Below are 19,130 nucleotides of genomic sequence, written 5' to 3'. Positions count from 1 at the left end.
TGGGCGGGCGCGAGTCCGGGGCTCCAAGCCGGGATTCCAGGCCGGTCAGCTGGAGGCGGGCCGCACCACTCGGCCTGCAGAGACGGGGGGGCCAGGGGAGGCGCGGAGAGGAGAGGGAGGGGAGCTGAGGAGGAGGGGCGTGCGGGTGAACCGAGGACCGCGGGGGAGGAGGAAGACCCGGCGCCCTCGGCAGTTCCCACCGCCGCTCCCCAGCCAGAGCGATGTCCCGTGTGGCGGCGCGGGGAAGGACCTGAGGCCCCCGCCTGCTCTGGAGTCGCAGCGACCACTGTGACGCCCCAGGCCCTATTCACTCCGTAACACTCTCCCCTCCCCCGGAGGCTGCGCTGACCGGACAATGGCCGCTCCGCCCCCTCCCTCCGCGTGCACCCCTCCCAAGGAGTCACAATGGTCTCGCCCGGGGGAGCCGCCGCCAAAGCCCAGCAGCTGATCAGCTGGGATCCGGGCGTGCCACTTTGTTCAGCGCCTCCGAGGCAGAGTATGGGCCTGTGGGCAGAGCCGAGAATATCGAGCGACTGGCTTCTGAGGCCTTCGTATTCGTGGAACTTTTAAAATTCGGGGCAAACTTACCTTCCCCTGTCTGAGGAAGGGGAACAGATTTCTGAGTACTTTGGGGAGCGCTGGCGGCCCCCCAAAAAGGGAATGGTACGCCCCAAGCGGGTGGGGGAGGAGCAGATTAGTTGTTTAGGGTAAGTGGGGCCAGTCCCAGAGCGGCGGCGCATGCGCCTTGAGACCCTATAACCGGGTACGGGGAGGGGCCTAGAGGGAGCGTTTCCAAACCCGGAAGTGTGTTTCGGTTTCCCGGTGCTCTCGGGGTCCTCCACTGAGACCAAGTCCTCCAGGCAAGTGTTCTCGCTCCTGGGAGGTGCCAGGGAACATACGTCCCCAGGTTGCCAACCTGGTGGTAATCTCTGACTTCGCATTGCCCCGCACCCAGTCCATTCTTCCAGTTCTACCCAGTGAACTGATATCTGGGCAGTAAAGATGTCTAGGAAAGGTACTTCTCCCACCCCGCAGTCTAGTTCTTAGCTTCTCCCCACCCTCACCCTCACATGTCCACTCGCTATGCCTTAATTTGGAGAGTCTTTCTTCTTCCTGCAGTGGACAAGTTTGGATTTTGGAGGGAAAGGGGGAGATTTGCCTGAATCCATCATGGAAAATGATAAGTGACCAGAGAAATTTGAGCTACTGAAGAAGTCCTTTAGCTTTCCTCGTCCTTGATCCTGAACCCTTTTTGTTTTCCAGCCATTTGTGAGCAGGGAAGGCCATTGTTAATGACTAATTTCATCACGGAGGTAACTTGCACCAGACCTCTTGGAGAGGTGACCTATCACTGAGGGTCCTATGAGCTAACTTCTACGTCCACGCTACTTCAGGAAGGCTTTCTGACTCTTAGGAATAGCTGCCATGTATCCATCCAGAAATATCAATCTCAGAAGATATTGCCTAAGTTAGTTTCATGACCAAATGTTACTATTTTATTTCTTTAGCTACCAGATCGCATTTCAGTTTGCATTCTCTCTGGGTTTTATTAACGTTGATGCCGTTTATCCAGAACTTCTAAAGAGCAAGGATCATATTTAGCTTCATAGCCTAATAATGCTGTTGATGGTGAAGACAACAACTGCAAGAAATCAAGCCGCCTACCCAGACATCATGTGTACACCTCTAATCCCAGCAACTCAAGAGTGTGAGGCAGGAGGATTGCAAATTTGAGACAAGCCTTGACAATTTAGCCAGACCCTGTCTCAAAATAAAAAATAAAAATAAAAAAGACTGGGGATGTAGCTTAGTGGCAAAATGCCCCTGGGTTCAATCCCCAGTACCAAAAAAAAAAAAAAAAGTCACTTCTGATTTATTATATGTAGTATTTTTATCAATTTTGTAAACTTTCACAAGCATTTAATAAATATTTTTGTCCAAAGTGCACAGAATAGAGGAAGCCATTCAGTCTGCCTCACTCTTATGGATTCATAGTAGCCTTGAATTTTTTTTATTTTTTTTAATATTTATTTTTTAGTTGTAGTTGGACCCAATATCTTTATTTTTATGTGGTGCTGAGGATCAAACCCAGGGCCTCACAGGTGCTAGCCCAGCACTCTACAGCTGAGCCACAACCCAGCCCCTATCCTTGAATCTGACATAAAATTACCACACACATGAAAGATATAACAGCCTTAGACATACAGCCTTTGAGTTTAACAAAGTAAGATTAAGTAGAACTCTATTGCCATTTTGATGACTTTCTTTTATGTATGGAAAAGGAAACCCTAAAACCCAAAGGAAAATTTAATGTACAAAGAGTGTCACCTAGCACAGTGGTGCAGGCCTGTAATCCCAGCAGCTCTGGAGACTGCAGCAGGAGGATTTCAAGTTCAAAGTCAGCCTCAGCAATTTAGGGATGTGACTCAGTGGTGAAGCCCCCTTGGGTTCAATCTTCAATCCTTAGTACCAAAAAAAAAAAAAAAAAAAGGGTGATTGTCTACCTCTTATTTGCCAGATATTCAATTCAACAAGCATTTATTTAGAACCCAATATGTACAAGTCATTTCCTAAATCCTCCAGAGACTAAAGGATTAATAAAACATAGCATTCAAACTTCCTAGTGAAGATAATTTAGCTACTGTCTTCCATGTACCCTGTATATCAACTGCTAGTTGCCATTCCTTATTTTTTCACATCTCCATTTCTTTGTCCTTCCTGTTTCCCTCCTGCCCCAGCTGCCCTTCTCTCTTTCAGCAAACTCCTTCTACTCCTACTATAGAAGCATGTTGCCTCTTCAATGCCTCCCAAACTCTGCCCCTGCTGAGTTGTTCCTTCATTCCTCAGCCCACCTAATCTTCATGATAGGACCATCCAGGAAATTTCTATGCTCACCTCTTCTCCCAAACCTACCTCCAAAAGGACCAACATTGAAGCAAACTCCATCTATATTTGCTGAATAGAAGAATTAATCTGGTAAAATCCAATCTTAGCCAGGGGTCTTTTCTGCAAGTAAAGTCACACTTAAACAACCTTATGCAAAAAAAAAAAAAAAAAAGTGATTGTCTACCTCTTATTTGCCAGATATTCAATTCAACAAGCATTTATTTAGAACCCAATATGTACAAGTCATTTCCTAAATCCTCCAGAGACTAAAAGGATTAATAAAACATAGCATTCAAACTTCCTAGTGAAGATAATTTAGCTACTGTCTTCCATGTACCCTGTATATCAACTGCTAGTTGCCATTCCTTATTTTTTCACATCTCCATTTCTTTGTCCTTCCTGTTTCCCTCCTGCCCCAGCTGCCCTTCTCTCTTTCAGCAAACTCCTTCTACTCCTACTATAGAAGCATGTTGCCTCTTCAATGCCTCCCAAACTCTGCCCCTGCTGAGTTGTTCCTTCATTCCTCAGCCCACCTAATCTTCATGATAGGACCATCCAGGAAATTTCTATGCTCACCTCTTCTCCCAAACCTACCTCCAAAAGGACCAACATTGAAGCAAACTCCATCTATATTTGCTGAATAGAAGAATTAATCTGGTAAAATCCAATCTTAGCCAGGGGTCTTTTCTGCAAGTAAAGTCACACTTAAACAACCTTATGCAAAAAAAAAAAAAAAAAAGCTGGGAGGGTGTGTGTATGTATAAAATCTTACAGGACCCAAGGGCACACAGTAACAAGATCACACTAGATCTCACGAAGGTGCCAGGCAAAAATAACATACCTATAATCCCAGCAACTCAGGAGACTTGAGACTGAGGCAAGAGGATCACGAGTTCAAGGTCAGCCTTGGCAATTTAGTGAGACCCTGTCTCAAAAAATAAAAAGGACCTAAAATATCAACAGGAAGCCAAGTGGCTATTCTCTCAAATTCCTTTTCTCTTTGATCATATGTTCCATTTTTGCTTTTCTCTGCAAAGCTGCTTAGTTCTTTTCTGTAGAACTGCTTTAACTGCTTCTCTGGGAACAGAATCCAAGCTTATCTCATTTCAAGAATCAGAAGAGACTAGTGAGTGTCTATGAACCTCAATTCGCAGGAGAAAAAAAAACAAACTAATTGGTCCAGTCTATGGTATATCAGACTCTTCTGGAGGAATATCTGTCACCAGTCCACTTCTTGGCACTCTTGTCACCTTTGGTCAAAGGAGCAGTGAATAGTTAAGGCTCTTGTAATACAAACATGGCTGCCAGAGGACTGTTCATGTGGGCTGGGCCACTGTTCTCAAAAAAGATCAGTTGTGTTTTTGGCAGATTCCAAAAGTATTCTCCACAGACAAAAAAGGAGTATAATGCACTGAAATTTAAAAACATAAAGAATAATGGACATAGCCAGGCACCCTGTTATATACCTGTAATCCCAGTAATTTGGCATGCTGATGCAGGAAGATCACAAGTTCTAGGTCAGCCTTGGCAACTTAGACTATCTCAAATTAAAATATGGGGTTAGAGATGTAGCTCAATATAAGTGCACCCCTGAGTTCAATCCTCATTACCACAAAAAAAAATTTTTTTTAAAAGAACATGTTCAAGGATTTTCCAACAGACTCGTATTTAAACTATCCTGGGCCTTAATTTAAATGACTTCACTCAAAGAACCCTTCACTGATCTCCCAGTTATGTTTCCCCATTATTCTCTTACATTCCACTCTTTTCCTCTGTAACACTATCATAGTTTATGATTAAATGTGTGTATATGAGTTTTCTCTCCCAGGATCATGTCTATTTTGTTCACCATGACTACATTTGGAAGACATTCAATAAATATTTGTTTTCAGAATTAAAAGGCACAATAATTTGTTAAAACAATGTGAGACCCACGTATGGATTGGCAACCTGATCAGACCATCCTGGAGGACTGTCTCTGTCACCAACCCACCTGTCCTAGAGCACACTAAAACCCACTGCTCGCTTTTTGGTCATTCTGTAATTGTATAAAATGAGACCCAGTGTTGATGTTTCCTGTTATGACATCTCTAGCCGTCTAACTCTTCATTCTTAGTTCCCAAGGTCTCTATTTGAACAGTGCTTGATCAAATTCCTATAAAATGCCCACTTAGTTGGCTGAGAGCTCAGACAGGACATAACATTTCAAGGTATTATCAAATTAGGGGACCAAAGTGTGGGGGTAATTGGCAGAAATGCTTTTGTCATAATTGTCTTGACTATTTTCTATCATGGATTAACATTCCAGATGAACCTGTGATGTGACTCTTGGGAGTAGTTTGCAATCACCATTGGTCCAAAAGGAGTCATCTACGTACTCTGCAGGGGCTAGTAAAGGAAAATATTAATGCTTCAGCAACCAGAGCGCTTGAAGCAGTAACTGAGGTTGTATGGGAAGAAGCCCACACAAGGGCAGGGACTGACACCTGGGCTGTTCAAGAGACCTTACTTAACCCTGGAGGCATGCAAAAAAGAAGGGTCCTGTAGGGACATGAGAGAAAAGAGATGGTCCTCCATTCTGATTCTTAGCCTTACCCCACAACCCTTAACTCTAGTTCAAACCCTTTCATCAATGGAATCCATTATAACCTGCTATTAGCCTCAAAATCCAACCCAAACTCTGGCCTCAATTTTAATCCTAATCTATCTGTAAAATTTAATACCAGATTTCAACCCTAAGGACAACCCTAATTCTGTGAGGTTAGCAAAGACTCCTTGCCTTGTTACTAGGTTATTTTCCCACATCCTTTTCTTGTGATACTTGACCCTGACCCACTTGTGGGAATAGAGACCCCTGTAACATCCAAGAATACTGGGGAGAATGGGACCCAGTACCAATAATCAGAAAAAGAAAAGGACCTTGATGTTCTGATTCAGATGAGGTGTCCCCCAAAAGCTCATGTGTGAGACAATGCAAGAAAGTTTAGAAGTGAAATTGTTGGGTTATGAGAGCTTTAACCAAATCAGTACATTAATTCACGGATAGGATTAACTGGGTGATAACTCTAGGCAAGCAGGGTGTGGCTGTAGGAGGTGCATACATTTGGGGTACGTATTGGGTCCTATATATTTTGTCCTTGTTAAGCAGAGTTTCTCTCTCTCTCTCTCTCTCTCTCTCTCCCCCCTCCTTCCCTCCCTTTCTCCTTCCACCTCTCCTTCTTTCTCTCTCTCTCAGTCTCTCACTCACTCTCTCGTTTTCTCTCTGTTCCTGGTGCCATGTCCTGAGTGAGCCACTTTCCTCCACAGCATTCTTCCACAGTTTTGCCACACCTTGGGCCCAGAGCAATGCAGTTATCCATCTACAGACAAGACATCTAAAACTGTGAGCCCAAAATAAACTTTTCCTCCTGTAAAATTGTTCTTTTCAGGTCTTTTGGGCACAGTAGGGAAAAAGTTGACTTAAACATTTGGCCTGCCAGGAAAGAAAAGGCATCTCTCGCCTGAGCAGGAGGCCAAGGCTCTGTCAGTTAGATGTCCTGTTGCCTCATTCAGGTGCTGCTCAGCCAGAAAAGATGAGATCCAAGTCACCTGTGTAGACGCAGGAACTCATGGTACAGCCTACCCGGAGCAGAAGAGTGAGTGAGATCCTTCTGCAAAACCGTTTGTTGCAACTGGCCGAGTGGCTTCCTGACCACATCAGAGAACAAGATCTCTTGTCTCTGCTCTCCTCTCTCATTTAGTTTGGTTTCCCAGGGATTGGGAGTGGGGTGTTCTCAAGTCATTGAACCAGACCCTCTCCAAGGTTCCTTCTGGCCCTCAAGTTTCCTGATGTGCAGTTGATTCTTTTAGTCACTCACGGTCCAGTTGGCATGATTAGACTCTCAGAGCCAAGGGAAACGAAGAGCAACCAAGCAGACTGTCTCCGGCCCTTCTCGGGAAACTAAAAATAAATTAAATAAAACAAAGAGTGTGACGGGAAGAGAAGGGAAGAGAAGAAAAAGTGCCGCCAACTCACATCCCATGTTCCTCTTGCTCATGAAGCAGTTTGTGATTTCCCTGTGCTCACACCCATCTCGGTGTGAAATTTAATTTTACTGACTTTTAAGTTTATTTTCAAAAATGGAAATGTTTTCCCCATAAATACTGGACCTTGGTTGGGGGGGAGGGTCAAATAACAAGGAAAAAGTCTTCCCTAATAGTACTCCCCCCCAGAGATATCCTTTGCTAACAGCTTGGTTTCCAGGCATCTTTGTATATAGTCATATAAACAAAGAGTATGCTCGTGTCAGACATATTATGATTTTTTAAAAATATGTTTTAGTTGTAGATGGACACAATACCTTTATTTATTCATTTTTATGTGGTTCTGAGGATCGAACCCAGTGTCTCACACATGCTAGGCAAGTTCTCTACCACTGAGCCACAACCCCAGCTCAGTATGATTTTTTTTTTAACTTTGAAATATGTAATGGGAATCATCTTGCACATCATCTTGCACATCATCTTACAATAGTAGTTTTATTGCTACAGGTATTCATCAGAGTTCTCCAGAGAAACAGAACCAGTGGGAATATATGTGTGTATGTATAAGTACACATATGTACACATACACATGAAAAAATTGGAGTGAATATATATATATATATATATAGACTGATTTATTACAAGGACTTGGCTTACATGATTATAGAGACTAAAAGGTCCAAAGATCTACAATCTGAAGGCCTGAACACCCAGAGAATCCCTGGCATAAGTTCTAGTCTTGAGTCCAAAGGCAAGAGATTGATGTCCCAACTCAAATACCTTTAGGCAAAGAGCAAATTCTGTGTTGCTCAGCCTTTTGTTCCGTTCATGTCTTCAACAGGTTGGAAGAAGCATGCCCAGTCTGCTTTATTCATTCTACCAATGTGTTCTAATGCATTTGGGATGCTATAACAAAATCCCATAAATTGGGTAGTTTACAAACAGTCAAATTTATTTCTCTCAGCATTAAAGTTTGGGAAGTGCAAGATCAAGCCACCAGGAGACTTAGTCTGATGAGGGCCTACTTTCTGGTTCACAGATGGCACCTTCTTGCTGTACCCTCACATGGTAGAAGGGACAAATGAGCTCCCTTGGCCTATTCTATAAGAGCATTTGTGCTACTTCCAAGAGCTCTGCCCTCATGAGTTAATTACCTCCTAAAAGTCCCACCTCCTAATGCTATCACCTTGGGGGTAAGATTTCAACATATGAATTTTTCAGAGACACAAGCATTTAGACCAATATTAATCTTGTCTAGAAACATCCTCATAGACACACCCATAATAAAATTTAACCAGAGCCCAGTCAAACTGACACACAAAATCGACCAAGACACTAAAATCAGTTGTTCTAAAAATCAGATTGCTTGAGTCCAAATGTAGGTTCTGCTATCTCTGAGAATGTAGGGAAGTTACTTAACCTGTCTATGCCTCAGTTTCCTCATCTGTAACAGAAGGCATGTATAATGGGCCCAGCTTTTTTGCTCCCAGTTTCTATTTGGTGGTCCCACTTCTCCCTGATCCCAGACCTTCTCAGGGCTACACATACTAACTAGTTTAATCAGAAATCCCTCCCTATCTTTCTGGCCACAAGAATTGGTATTGGCTCAGGGAGAAGCAGGTCCCTCCATGGGCTGGCTTGCTAGCTTTGTCTTCTGATATCAAGTATCTTGAAGACCACATAAGCCCAGAGCTGTTGAGAGATGCCCCATGTGAAGTCATATTGCCTGGGGATCAAGCCAAGATAGAGGAAAGAGAAGAGGTGGGGAAAGAGAGAAGGACCAACTCATCAAGACATTGTCTTAGACATTAAGTCTAGCAAAGTCTGAAGTCAGAACTACCCTCTAGACTTTTAAGTTACGTGCACCAATAAATTCCTTTCCCCACACACTAATTTGACTTAGGTACATGAGAAAGGTCCTGACTATCCCTATTAGTATATACCAATGTCATAGGTTTATTGTGATGATTAAGTCACATAATCCAGGAGAAAATCTTAGCATAGTTACATAGCATATTGTACATGCTAAATAAACATTTCTGCTATTATTTGTTATTTGTTTCTTTTGGATAGTCACTGACAACTCTAGTGTATGGGTGGACCTTTTAAGGAATTCCCCCTTGGTTCATTTATCCCATCATTCATTCATTTACATTCAATTATGTATTCAACAGGCACTTACTGAGCACCTACTATGTGTTATATACTGTTATAGTCATTAGGATACAGTTTTGAATCCTACTTTAGTACTTACTACTTATCCTCTAGTGGTGGAGACAACCCAATGATATTCTTAAAAATGTCTTGTTCCAAGAGCTGGGTATGGTGGCACACACCTTAATCCCAGGGGCTCAGGAGACTGAGATAGGAGAATTACAAATTCAAAGCTATCCTCAGCAATTTAGTGAGGCTCTAAGCAACTGAGCAAGACCCTGTCTCAAAATAAAATATAAAAAGGGCTGGGGATGTGGCTTAATGCCCCTGGGTTCAATCCCCAGTACCAAAAAACAACAACAACAAAACAAAAAAAACAACAAAAGATCCAGTTTTCCATATTTATAAATAATTTTACAGTGAATATCTTTACCCATTTGTCCTATTAATGTTTTATGGTTTGGTTTGGTTTTGTTGAGACAGAGTCTTGCTGTGTTACTCGGGCTGGCTTCAAACTCCTAGGCTTATGCAATCTTCCTGCCTCCAAATAGTGGGGATTACCTGAGTGCACCATTGTGCCCAGCTCTTGGTTAGATGTTTTAGAAAAGGAATTGCAATGCTGTTTAACATTCATTATATAGGCCGAACTTCCCTCTAGAAAGGTTGTTCTAATTTACACTCCTTCCAACAATGAATGAGAAGTTAGATTTCCCCATATACCTCAGTAGCCTTAGGATATCATTACTCTTATTAATTGTTGCCAATGTTAAAATAAAAAATGGTACCTCATGGTTATTTTAATCTGCATTTTTGGGTTAATGAGATTCAGGTATACATGTACAATTTTTGATTATTTTGTGTGGCATTATCTATTTGTGTCTTTTGTCTATTTTATACAGATTTTTATTTAAATATACTAATGATGATATTAAGAATATTAACCCTTTGTCATATACATTGCAAACCATTTGTCTTTTAATTGTATCTAGGCTTTTTGCAGGCTAAAATGCAGAGGAAATATGTGGAGTATCCTTGGCTAATGTTTGAATTGCCAACAAGGATGCTTTTTTCTAAAGGCCTCTAGTTTTGCTTAAAGATAAAAAAGAGTCAGGCGCGGTGGTGCACACCTGTAAATCCCAGTCACTCGGGAGACTGAGACAGGAGGATCACAAGTTCAAAGCCAGCCTCAGCAACAACGAGTCACTAAGCAACTCCATGAGCCCCTGTCTCTAAATAAAATACAAAATAGGACTGGGGATGTGGCTCAGTGGTTGAGTGCCCCTGAGTTCAATCCCCAGTATCCCATCACCACCACACACAAAAAGACTAAAAAAAGAAAAGGAGAGAATTAAAAGGGAAAGACAGGAAATTGCAGGAGGACCCAGACAAGTGGCAGAAAGAAATCCTATCCCCTCAGCTGTCTGTCGCCCTCCTCGTGTTGGGCAGTCTCAAGGAAACGGCCAACGGCCTCCATGGGTCAGCCCAGCCCCTTGGGCTTGGTGCCAGCTCTGAATTCCCTGGGGTGGATCGTCCAGGATATGTGCCCCAGCCTTCCCTATTTCCTGTCTAGAGGTTTTTAAAAAGCAGCCAAAAGCTGTAGCCACATAACTGTGAGTCCCCAGAGGCTGGTCTGGAGTTTCCCGTCAAGTCCCTTGCTCCTGTCTATAGAGGTCATTTCTGGGGAGAATAGCATCACGTGTGTCCAGAAGGGCATGGGCAGGGGGATCAGGAGCAATTGGCTATGCCAAGCAGAATGAGTAGTTCAGGGAAATGGTCACGGTCGGGAAAGAGGCTCCAAATTCCAGGATGGAGTTGAAAAGATAAGGCTGGGCTCTTGATTTGGGTTGCCCTAGAAGCTGACCCTGAGACAAGGATTGGGAGGTACAAAGAACATAACTAGGGATAGCCAATAAAGGGTGCATCATCGAGCCAGCTGTCACTGAGAGTGATGAGAGCTTAGTCCTATGGGGACAGAGCAAAATGAAACCTTAAGGTCAACATAGCTGAGGAGTGGGGGAGGTAGCAAACTGAGTATTTATACACCCGCTTCAGTCGATAGTTGACAGAGGTCAGGGAACTTCAGCCGGCTGACAAAGCAGCTTCCCTGAGAAGGCCCCGGGCCAGAGATACAGAGGGAAGTCCATGGAGTTTGATGGGATCACAAGGGACGCGGACAGGGCATTACAGTATCTGCTATAGCTGGGGACAGGGGGTGTGTGTGTGTTTGGATTTGGGACGTATGATTTTGCCAAATTATCTAGGGTTCTCTTCCTCAGGCTGATGGGTAGGGCTGGCTGTCTTCTGGGGAGGAGAGAGGCAGCAGAGTCAAGGTTGCCATGAGGCTAGAGGATCAGGGTTCTACCAAGGACACTCAGCCTCTGTTTCCCGCCCTGACTTGCACACCTCGTAGGGGGTGAGCCGGGCAGAACTGAAGCCTGGTCTGTGTCGCTCCAAGGCACACTAGAAGGCCAGAGGGCAGGACGGCCTGGTGCAGCACACTTTCCGCAGGCTCCTTGCCGCCTGCAGCTTCCTGCCAGTAGCCAGGGAGCTGGGTGAGGCGGAGGCTGCAGCTGCCATCTGTTCTCCTGGCTCCACTGCCTGGCAACTGCCTGGCCATGTGTGCTCTCTGCTCCTGAGGAGGAGGCATTCCTCCACGGCCCATCGGGCAGGACGAGGAGCCGTGCCCTCACCAGGCCTGCGCCACATGATGGATTCAATGATTATGACTTTCTGATGTGGAGGCTGCTCAGTCATGTAGCAGACCCAGTCCCATCTGCCATGTGTTTCTTGAAAGAGCTGATGGAAGGGGAAATCTGCACACGGCTCCTGCCTGTGGGAGCGTATTCCTAGGCACACGTGTGGGTGTGTGTACACACAGCTGCGGCTGTGCACACAGGTGTGAACCTGGGCATGTGGCAGTGGACATGCACACAGGTGTGGACATGAACACTGGGAATTGAACACCACTGTGATTCCCTTTCCTGCTCAGAGATCATCCAGCAAAAAAGGCATTAATAAATAATAATGCTTATATATATATATCCACATAATACATACATATTTTCTTTTTTCTTCTTTTGGTACTGGGGATTGGACCCAGGGGCACTTTACCACTGAGCTACATTCCGAGTCCTTTTGAGTTTTTATTTTGAGACAGGGTATTGCTAAGTATCGAGGCTGGCTTAGCACTTGTGATCTTAGTCTCTGGGAAGGCACCACCACACCCAGCTAATGCTAATATTTTTTGAACGCTTTCTACTAACTATAATAGGTCCTTTGCACACAGCAGTTACTGTAGTTCGTATAACTACAACTAGTGTGCAAGAGAAGTTTTACCTTCATCCTACCAATGGGGATACCAAAGTTCTCGAGGCTAAGGGAACTGCCCAGGGATAATTCAATTTGTAAGCAGCAGAGTCTCGATTTGAGGCCATGTTTCTCATCCCTCAGTGATTGGTATTTGATTTCCATCCCCTCCTAAATCTTCCCAGAATGAGAATGAGCAAACCATGGCTACACACAACAATAGAGATGATTCACAGAAAACTAATGCTGAGCAAAAGAAGGGAATACCTGCAACACGATTCTGTTTATATGAAATTCAAGAAAAGCAGAACGAATCTACAGTGTCAAGAATGAGGAGAATAGGCTCACAAGAGAGAGGGAAAGATGGAAGGGGGCCCAGGCTGGTCCTCAGTACATTTTGCTTCTCGACCTGGGTACTGTCACATGAATGTGTCCCCTTCCATTCACTTAGCTACGCAGGAATGCCTGGTGCAATTTTCTATATGAATGCTTCACCTCAGTAGAAAGTTCAAGTTTAAAAAAAAAAAATCTTGGCAGCTACTATGAGAGATTCAGACAGAGGAGACATCACAGGGCCTGCCCTTGGGAGTTCCTGGGTGACACAGTCTGAGTCTTAGGAAGACTCCAGGCTGTGGAGTGAGGAGGTGGTTGGGGTCGGTGGACTCCAAGACGAGTACCCCAGGGAGCTGATGAGGAATGCTGAGGGTCAATAGAGATGTGTCTAGAGGCTGGGCTGCCAAGAGTGGTCAATGTGCAGTGGCCAAGAGAAGAAGGTGGCCTTTTGGAACCAAAAAGACCTAGGGAGACACACGGGATCCATCCCCTACCAGCAGTGGGATGTTGAAAAAGTCATTTAACCTCTCAGAGCCTTGGTCACCTCCCTGTGCAATGGGGTCACTGATAGTAACAGATGGCTGTTAGGGTTAAATTGCATGATATAGTCAAAATACCTGGCATGGAGCATGGCACATGGCCAGAATTCAATTAAAGGTGTGATCAGAGGGTGGAAGAAAGGAGCTCTGGAATCTGAGAGCTTCCTTAATATCAGAGAATCTGGCAGGTACACAATGCCTTACACGCATACTGGGTGCCTTATGGCCAGGACAAAGGGATTTCTTACTCATGGGGCAGGGCCTGGTCCGTGATGGGGAGGCAGGCACGGTGCTGGGCTGGGCTGATTGATCTGCTCCTCAATGGAAGTTCCCCTGGGAGAGATCTTAGAAAAGGGGTCCAGGAAGACGATCCAGGCTTACAGGAGCAGGGTGGGGTTCCAGGTTGGCAGCCCAGCCGGAGAGAAGCTTTTGGAGACAATTATCTAATTTAATAAAGGTTTTACGAAGCAGTGGGGTGGGAGTTCTTCATCTAGGAAATCATTTGGGATTCACCCCTTTTTTCTATTCTTTACTTTTCTTTCTTTCTTTTTTCTTTTCTTTTCTTTTTTGGCAAGATACAAAGACTGGGGCTGGGGATGTGGCTCAAGCGGTAGCGCGCTCGCCTGGCATGCGTGCGATCCGGGTTCGATCCTCAGCACCACATACAAATCCACCGAAAACTAAAAAATAAATATTTAAAAAAAAAAAAAAAAGATACAAAGACTGGTAGAATTTGTTTTGAAAACTGGTTAAGGAAGCAAGTTTGGCCAGACTGAACCAACCCTCTAATGACACAGCTGACAGATGACTAATCTAAGGAAGAACTTTCTGACTCATCTCCTACCTCAAATGCCAACTACCCCAAGGAGCTTCCTTCCCCCATGACCCACTTAGAGTTTTGCACTTTCTTCTTTATGCTCCTGTACCTACTGACTCCTGGGAACCGAAACAGGACAGAGCCTCACATCAGTTATTTTTTTGCATTATAACATGAAAACTACCCCCTCCAAAAAAAAAAATAGTATCATAAACACAATAGAAGTTTATTTTGGTTTCTTTTAAAATAAATCCACACATAACAGAAACTTTCATTTAAAAACAGCTGAATATACTTTCTTCTCAGCTGCTCATGGAACTTTCTTCAAAATAGACCATATTTTAGGTCACAAAGAAAATCCTAGCAATACAAAAAAAAGATACAATTCCTTGCATCTTTTAAAAATATTTTTTAGTTGTAGAGGGACACAGCACCTTTATTTTATTTATTTATTTTTATGTGGTGCTGAGGATTGAACCCAGGGCCTCACACACGCTGTGGGCAAACACTTTACCACTAAACCACAACCTCAGCCCAATTCCTTGCATCTTACCAGATTATAATGGAAACAAATTCAAAATCAAGAGTAAGAAAAACTACAGAAACCACACAAACACATGGAGATTGAGAATATGCTTTTGAACAATGAATGGGTCATAGAAGAAATTAAGAGAGAAATTTAAAAATGCCTAGAATCAAATGAGAACAGAGATATAATATATCAGAATCTCTAGGACACTATGAAGGCTGTTCTATGAGGAAAGTTTACAGCTATGAGTGCCCACATAAAAAGATCAGAAAAATCCCATATTAAACAATCTGATGATACATCTCAAGATCCCAGAAAAACAAGAACAAACCTATTCCAAAACCAGTAGAAAGAAGAAGATAATTAAAATCAGAGCCAAAATTAATAAAACGTAGAATTAAGAAAACCCCAAAGGATCAATGTAATTAAGATTACTTTTTTTGCAAAGATAACAATATTGATAAACCCTTAGCTAAATTAACCGAAAGAAAGAGAGAGGTGCTGGGAATGTAGCTCGGTTGTAGAGCACTTATCTAGGCAGACATAAGACCCGAGGTTCAATCCCCAGCCCTGAAAAAAAAAAATTGGGGTATGGCAGTCTGCACCTGCAATCCCAGCAACTTGGGAGGCTGAGGCAGGAGGATCACAAGTTACAGGCCAGCCTCAGGAACTTAGTGCAGCTTAACGCAACACAGTGAGGCCCTGTCTCGAAATAAAAACTAAAAAGGGCTAGGGATGTAGCTAAGTGGTAAAGTGCTCTTCAATATTTAGTACTCCCCACACACAAAGAAAAATAAAAAAGAAAAAGAAGACCCAAATTAAGAAAATTAAAGATGGAAAAGGAGACATCACCACAAATACCATTGAAATCCAGAGGCTCATTAGGGACAATTTTGAAAACTTATATTCCAAATAAATTGGAAATCTAGAAGAAACGGATAAATTTCTAGACACATATGTCCTATCAAGACTGAACGAGGAGGGGCTGGAGTTGTGGCTCAGTGGTAGAGCGCTCTCCTTGCTCGTGCCAGACCCTGGGTTCGATCCTCAGCACCACATAAAAAATAAATAAATAAATAAACAAGTGAAATAAAGGTGTTGTGTCCAACCACAACTAAAAAAAATGAATATTAAAAAAAAAAAGATTGAACCAGGGGATATAGAAAATCTAAACAGACCAATATCAAGCAATGAGATTGAAGCAATATTAAAAAATCTTCCAACAAAGAAAATTCCGGGACCAGATGGAGTCTCAGCTGAATTCTATCAGACCTTTAACGAAGAACTAATGCCAATGCTCTGAAAATTATTCCATGAAATAGAAAGGGAGGGAACACTTCCAAATTCATTCTATGAAGTCAATATCACCCTGATACCTAAACCAGATAAGGGCACTTCAAGGAAAGAGAACCACAGACCAATATTCTTAATGAACACAGTTGCAAAGCTCCTTTATAAAATATTAAAGTCCTATTTAACAACACATTGAAAAGATTGTACATCAAGATCAAGTTGGTTTTTTTCCAGGGATGCAAGGACAATGCAACATATGTGAATCAATAAATGTAACCACATAAATAGAATTAAGTACCAAAATCACAGAGATATAGAAAAGTTCTTTGACAAATTCAATACATGTTCATGATAAAGAACACTGAAAGAACTAGAGATAGAATTAACTTTCCTCTGCATCATCAAGCTACATACAACAAACCCCAAACCAACATCATAGTGAATGGGGAAGAGCTAAAAGCATTTCCTCTAAAACCTGGAACAACACAAGGATTTCCATTCTCACCATCACTATTCAATACAGTACTTGAAATTTTAGCCAGAACAATTAGAGAGGGAAATAAAAGGGATGCAAATAGAAAAGGAAGAAGTCAAATTATCACTGTTTGAAGATGTTATGATCCTTATACTTAGAAGATCCAAAAAGCTCCTACTCAGAAGACTTCCAGAACTAATGTAAAAATGGAGCAAAGTAGCGGGATACAAATCAATATTCAAATATCAGCAACCTTCCTAGACACCAATAATGAATCCGCTAAAAAAGAAATCAGGAAAACGATTCCATTCAAAATGGGCTCGATCTAACCAAGGAGGCAAAGGACGTCTTCATGAAAATTATAGACAGAACACTGAACAAAGAAATTGAAGACTCTAGAAGATGGAAAGACCTCCCATGTTGGTGGATAGGCAGGATTAATGTCGTTAAAATGGCCATACTACCAACAATCCCCAGCTTCAATGCAATCCCCACCCAAATACCAATGACAATCTTCATAGAAATAGAAAAAAATAATCCTAAAATTCTTGTGGAAGAAGAAAAGAATGAGAATAGCCAACGTAATACCAAGCAAGAAGAGCGATGCTGGAGGAATCCCATACTTGATATCAAATTATACTAGAGCCAGCCTCAGCCACTTAGTGAGGCGCTAAGTGACTGTCTCAGTGAGATCCTGTCTCAAAATAAAATATAAAAATGGGCTGGGGGGCCGGGGGTTGTAGCTCAGTGGTAGAGCACTTGCCTGGCATGTGTGAGGCACTGGATTTGATTCTCAGCACTGCATACAAATAAATAAACTTTAAAAATAAAGATCCGTTGACAACTAAAAAATATTCAAAATATTTTTTTTAAAAAGGGCTAGGAATGTGACTCTGATTTAGTGCCTCTGGGCTCAATTCCCATTACACACACACACACACCTTTAGACCTTTAGTGTAAAAATAAATTAACACACACAAATATAAATAATAAACACTGGCAAGGATGTTGGGGGAAAAGAAACACTTATACACTGTTGGTGGGATTGTAAATTAGTACAACCACTATGGAAATCAATATGAAGTTTTCTTAAAATGTTAGGAATGGAATCACCACTTGATCCACCTTGGTATACCATTCCATGGTATTCATTCTAAAGAATTAAAGCCAGCATACTACAGTAATACATGCATACCCACATTCATAGCAGCACAATTCACAACAGCCAAATTATGGAATCAGCCTAGGTATCTATCAACAGATGAATGGATAAAGAAAATGTGGTATATATACACAATGGAGTTTTATTCAGCCATAAAGAAAATGAAATTATGTGATTTGCAGGAAGATGGATGGAATTTGCAGCATTATGCTAAGTGAAATAAGTCAGAGTCAGAAAGTCAAGGGTCAGAATGGGAATGTGGCTCAGTGACAGAGCGCTTACTTGGTATGTGTGACGAATCCTCAGCACTGGAAAACATTTTTTTAAAAAGAAAGAAAAAGAAAGTCAAAGGTCATATGTTTTTGCTTGGTGTGGAAGTTAGAGAGAAAAAAAAAAAAAGGAAAGAGGTCTCATGAAAATAGAAGGAAGACCAGTATATAGATGAGGAAGGAAAGGGAGGTCCTAGGCAAAGAAATTGACCATTATGATATGCACATGTACAAATTTGTCACAATGAATCACACTATTGTGTATAGTTACAATGCATTGATAAAATGAAAACATACCATTGAAAGGCCTTATCTTTAGACCTTATCTTTAGACCTTTAGTGTAAAAATAAATTAAAAGAAGTCCATGCAAACTTGTGCTTCAAAAGATACTGCCAGCAAAATGCAAAGATTTCAGGGCTGGGGTTGTGGCTCAGTGGCAGAGTCCTTGCCTAGCATGTGTGAGGCGCCAGGTTGAATTCTCGGCACCACCTATAGATAAACAAAATGGGGGTCCATTGACAACTAAAAAAATATTTTTTTAAAAAAATGCAAAGATTTCCCACACACTGGGAGAAAATATTTGCAAATCATATGCCTGGTAAAGGATTCGTATACAAAATATGTAAGGAACTGATGAGGTGCAATAATAAAAAGAAAAACAATCCAATTAAAAATGGACAAGATGGGGTTGGGGTTGTGGCTCAGTGGTAGAGCCCTTGCCTAGCACGCCAGAGGTGCTGGGTTTGATCCTCAGCACCACATAAAAATAAATAAATAAAATAAAGATATTGTGTCCAACTAAAACTAACAGTTTTTTAAATGGACAAGAAATTTAAATTTCACTGAAGAAGATATTCGAGTAGTTAGTAAGCATATAAAAGATGCTCAGCTGGGTGTGCTGATGCATGTCTGTAATCCCAGCAATTCAGGAGGCTGAGGCAGGAGGATCGCAAGTTCAAAACCAGCTGTAGCAGTTAGTGAGGGCCTGAGCAATCTAGTGAGTCCCTGCCTCAACATAAAAAATTAAATGTGCTAGGAATGTGGCTCAGTGGTTAAGCGCCCCTGGAATCAATCCCTGGTACCAGAAAAAAAAAAAAAAAAGATGTTCAACATTATTAGTCCTTAGGGAAATGAAGAGTGAAACTACAAGGAAAGATCACTTCACATTCACTTCTTGTTGGGGGAAGTCATTCCAGTCATTAACAAGTCTTTGTGAAGAAGTAGAAAAACTAGAACCCTCATAGGGGCTGTAATATGGTAGGAATGTAAAATGACACGACCAATTTGGGACATAGTTTGGCAGTTTCTTAATAGGTCAAACATAACTTCATTATATAGCAATG

At 42.3% G+C, this 19,130-nt stretch overlaps 1 long non-coding RNA gene across 1 annotated transcript in view; it reads left to right on the top strand.

Moving 5' to 3' along the window:
- LOC125617437 overlaps nucleotides 1-18,522 on the top strand; it is a 26,130-nt gene extending 7,608 nt beyond the window's left edge. Inside the window, exons 2-5 of the long non-coding RNA XR_007348437.1 lie at nucleotides 6,515-6,521; nucleotides 11,914-11,925; nucleotides 12,991-13,000; nucleotides 18,512-18,522. This is a non-coding gene — a long non-coding RNA (uncharacterized LOC125617437). The remainder of the gene's footprint in view (nucleotides 1-6,514; nucleotides 6,522-11,913; nucleotides 11,926-12,990; nucleotides 13,001-18,511) is intronic.
- The last annotated feature ends 608 nt before the right edge of the window (nucleotides 18,523-19,130 follow it).

The sequence above is a fragment of the Marmota marmota genome, unplaced genomic scaffold (genome assembly GCF_001458135.2).
Source record: "Marmota marmota marmota unplaced genomic scaffold, marMar, whole genome shotgun sequence".
NCBI classification, from domain to species: Eukaryota; Metazoa; Chordata; class Mammalia; order Rodentia; family Sciuridae; genus Marmota; species Marmota marmota.
This window is presented reverse-complemented; position numbering and strand designations above follow the sequence as displayed.